The following is a 4,836-nucleotide window of genomic DNA, read 5'->3' as shown; positions in this document are numbered from 1 at the left end:
CTTTTGCACAACCCTAGCTCATTTGAAACCTCGCTTTTGCAAGGACAATCACTCTACAACTATGAGTATGCCCTTCCAACCAGTTCTCGGTCTTTACATTGTCAGGTGAGATTTTTACCATTACAGTTTTCTTTTATCTCTAGCACTACTGCATGTACTTATGGGTTCTTTTACTATTGCACATTGAAACCCTTACCACGTTCTTTGTTTAGAGTATTCTTTTGTGTGGAGGGTAACCAACTCTAAAACTCAACACAAATCTAGCACCATGTCGTAACTAGTCGTAAGTTCAGCTCTTTATGAATTTTTCTCATGACGAATACTGACAATATTCATACCTTCCTTCTTTTCTTATTTTAATGTCAAATTGAGTTTTTTATGCACAGGGTTCTGAAGGGATGAGGGTCATTCGTCGTCACTCATAGGTAATTCTATAACCTTGTTTTCACTTATTTCAGCTATATAACTCTCTAAGTCTGAATCTATTGTCAATAGTAGGTTTGCATCCTCCTAGCATACATTATTCCAGCGTTTGGAATATGCAAAGCTTATAGCTTCATCCTCTACTCTTATTTTTGCAGGATGGTTCTATAACAATCAATCCCTTATCCAGGTGCTTGGATTTTTTGTTGTTTACTTAGATGGTTAGTTACTATAGTTTTTATGGCCCCTATGTGTTATAGACATTTTTGTGCCTTACAGCATAGAGCATGAAATGTCAATAATCTAAGGGATCCAAAGTCCCTAAACATGTTGTTCCTACCCCTAGAGGAACAAGGTCAGCAAACCACAGCACTTCAGATCAGTTCTCCACTGAAAAACACTCAAAAACAAGTAAATTTTGGATCAAAGCAGCTGCTCCACTGAGCATCTGCGCTGAATGTCAACTGCTCCATGGTGTACCTGCGCTTAATGTCAACTTCATCAAAGGCTACCTGCGCTGAGCGAGTTTGGACATGTGGAGGAATCTTTCCTCAATGTGCCAGTGCTCAGGAAGCTTCCAAATTGACACTTGGATCAGAAGATTCGCCTAATGATGAGTAAAGAGGTTCTAAAACTCCAAGTGGAAGGTAGAATCTCCGAGTGGACTCAAGAACTAAAGAACAACTGGGGTTGAAGAGGACAACAGTCACACATCAAGCTGACTTATCTTCACTCCAAAACTCTATATAAGGATCTCATCCCATGGGATCTGGAGGCCGGAATTTTGTGCAAAGAATTGTTGTTGGTTTACAGTTGAGGGTATTGGGTGATTGCTTGAGGGAGGTGAAGAGGAGATTTCTTTCCGTCAGGAAGGTGATGCTGGATTGGACCTCTCACGGTTATATCACCGCCTAAACCTTAATTCCTTATATTAATAAAGCATTTGAGGTTCTTCTATTCGCATGTGTTTCAATGGTATATTGTCTTACTTGCGTATTTGATTTATGCTAATCCTTGAATCAATTATGAATGCATGCTTCTTGTAGTTTCCTTTTCTTGTCTTATTCGCAGGATCTCGTGTAGCTGGGCCCGTGAGAAGACTTGGAGCTGGGAGCGAGCGGCAAATAGAGGAGACTGGATCGACCATTTGCGCAAGACATTGGTAAGTGGATCTCTTCCTTTCATCTCTTGCATGTCATAAAGAAGTAACTTTAGATAGCTTTGCTTCAGCTGTTGCTAAGGAACTATCACCCTTAGAGTGGGATAGGGTCATTCCGTGTTGGATACTTTTCCCCACAACAGACTGGCGACTCCGTTGGGGATCGTGTCTTGTTGGTAGCTTGTGTTTCTTGCTATTCATTTCCTAAACAAAGGGGGTACCGAATCGAACTGCATTCGAATCCTTCGAATGCAAAGTAGAGGGCAGCTACTCTAGCTCAGTGTTGGGCATGTTTATGATTTGAAGAGCTGATCCACGAGGACTCTTTTTAGCTCTTTGTGATAGTGTTCATCTTCCTTAATCATCCTCTAGTGTATACTTGGCTGATAGCCTCTGATTTGGCCAAAAACCATTGATTTTTGAGCAAACTGTGACCCGGGATCTGAGAGAGACGAGAGTTGTCTCTTCAGTGCAGCTGCAGCAAAGGCTACCTGCGCTGCAACGCAGCTCCCGAAGGGGCTACCTGCGCTGCATGTCAGATTGACAGTGCAGTACCTGCTCTGATCCAGTTTTGCCTTGTGCAACTGGGGTTCCCTACTGTCTGTTGCCCAGTTTTCAATATTGTTTTTGCAGCCTGTTGTTAACCTGTATACCCAGCTGAAACTACCTTTCTTTGCCTTCATTCCGCCTCAGTTGTATGAAGAAACCGTGATTGTTCTTAATGTATTTCTTGCTTTCATTCACAGTTTCCCGTAGCGAAAGTGAACTAGTCTTGCTGTGACCTCTTGGATCTAGGCCTGTGAGAAAGTGTCGTTGTGATTCTAAGAGCTAGTTTATTACTGTTCATAGCTGCTTGAACATTTGCTTTCGTTATATGGTTCGAATTTCAGTATTTCTTGTGTTGAAACGAGTGAATCTTAAGGTGTTCTTTTGATTATTGGACAAAAACTTGTTTTCTTTCACTTGAAATTGAATTCGAAATTGTACAACAGCTTTCTTTTTGTAATACATCAACATTAAGAAAGAAGAAAAGAAATACTTGCATTGTGCATGTGCATTTTGACAGTTTGAATGTCGATTTAGGAAAAGTGCATCAGTGTGTGCTCTATGATCTGTTTGAAAAGATGATGTCTTTTTTTTCCCTCAGTAGTTAAGATTTTCATAAGTTGAAAGAATTGAAAAAGCTTGCTTATCATTCTTAGACTGCATTTAGGAGTTGTATCATACATCACGTGGTGATCCATAAAGGCAAACTGCTAAGCAAGATCAACCTAAAAAGAACTGAATTTATCTAACAACGCTTTGAAACATAACGAAACACAGTAGAGGTCTAGGTAGAGACGTGTTCCGGCGTCGTTAAACATAGTGACCGTCGATCTCTACGAAGGTGGGTGATTCCTCTTGAGGGACGATAGCACTAATACGGACTTGTGCCCCCGCGTACCGTCGCGTATATTGGGGGACCCCTATAGGAGCAAAGCCTTTATCCATAGGAAGCCGTGTCGGCCGCCCTACTGATCGCGATGCAGTGAACACAGCATTCACGAAGATCGACCACTCGTACCGTAAAATGTATTCTGTGGTTTCGTGAAAGGTTTGGCACACCCTCTGCCTAGAACTCCAGAGTAGTTTCTTTTGGCCTTTTTCAAACTCTATAACTGAAAAAGTCCATCCGAGCATTTGTCACTTCGAGCTCGTTAATACATCGAAGGAGACTAGAGTCATCTTTAGCTTTTTCTCGACTCTTAAAAAGTGAAAAAGCAAGTTGTGTCTAAAGCGTCGTCATATAAAATTCATTTTAAACGGAACATAATCACCTCCTATTCCTGCGTTGATCTTCGAAGTTAGTCTTTTGGCATCGTAAATTCTTGTAGAATCGCTAAGAAATCTTTTGGATAGACTAGATATGTCTGAACAACCGTCGACATCTAGGACTGTGTCGTCTGACACAGCAGCAGCAGAACCTCCTGCTGCTACTCCAACGATGTTCGCTGGTATACCATTTGTCCTGGCAAATTGTCAACAACAAGTCGGAGTCCCATCAGGGACAACGATGTGGTTAGTTCCTATTTCTTCATCCGGATTATCATCTGGTATTTCTAATGTTGAAACTCAACAAATTGATCCAATGTGTCTTCAAAGGCCAATTTACCCTTTAAGTACTGGATTTCCACCATATGGAGGGCAGTATGCTCTTTCATTGTTCCCTCCCAGAGAACAAGCATATGGGAGTTTACAACAAGGTTCAGGTCAAACTGGAATTACATCCAGCGGTTGGGTACTAATACTGCCTCAACAACCAGGGGTTGTATATTCAATGCAACCAGTACACCCTATGTCGAATATTCCCACCACACCTGCTATGGTGAATGCGTCGCAAGTACAAGCGCTACCTGTTGTATGTCAACCCCAAGTTTCTCAGGTTGCAATACAACAGCCTCTTGGCTCAACGGCTCAATCACAAACTCAGGGTAGTGCCTCCTTATCTGGAGCAACTCAGGCTCAAACAAGTACTGTGACTCCTAATCTTGGTCAATCATCCAGTATTGGTCAACATCAAATGGTCCAACAACCAGAGCTGTTTCAAACTCAACAACCGCCATTCCAGCAATCATATCAAGGACCTGAGCAACAAGTCTTCATAAGTAATGGGAAACCATACTATAGTGGCTATACCCATCAACCTTGTCAAAGTTGCCAGCATTATGCTGGTTTACAAAGACCCATTTCTCAGGCGATCCCATCTTATCCTGGGTATGCTTCGCCTAATCTGAACCAACATTTGCCTTCTGTAGCAACTCTAGAATTACCAGATCTAAACCGGCTGACGAATGATCCAATTGCTTATGCCCCTTGGTGGCCAGCGATTCCGCATAAACTTTCGTCGGACATTCCTAAATTCAATGGAAATCCGGGTGAAGACCCGTCGAATCACGTCATGACTTTTCATCTGTGGTGTTCATCGAACACTCTAAACGATGATTCGATAAGACTTCGCCTCTTCCAGAGGACATTGACAGGTCCAGCGGCTAAATGGTACATTGAATTGCCAAGAGCCTCTTTCGACAATTTCAGCTCCTTAGCCACGACTTTCTTAACCCATTTTCAATTACCAATCAGGTATGAAACAGGAACCGAAATACTGACCAACTTCAAACAGACGACAGCTACTCACATATCCGATCATATACATGAGTGGCGTCGTCGTCGTAGGATGGTGAAAACATACGTTCCTGATCAGCTATTAGCTGAAT

This window comes from Pinus tabuliformis, chromosome 6, assembly GCF_031772625.1.
Source record: "Pinus tabuliformis cultivar Carrire ecotype Pingquan chromosome 6, CPIR1, whole genome shotgun sequence".
Classification (NCBI taxonomy): domain Eukaryota; kingdom Viridiplantae; phylum Streptophyta; class Pinopsida; order Pinales; family Pinaceae; genus Pinus; species Pinus tabuliformis.
Note: the sequence above shows the minus strand (reverse complement) of the source record.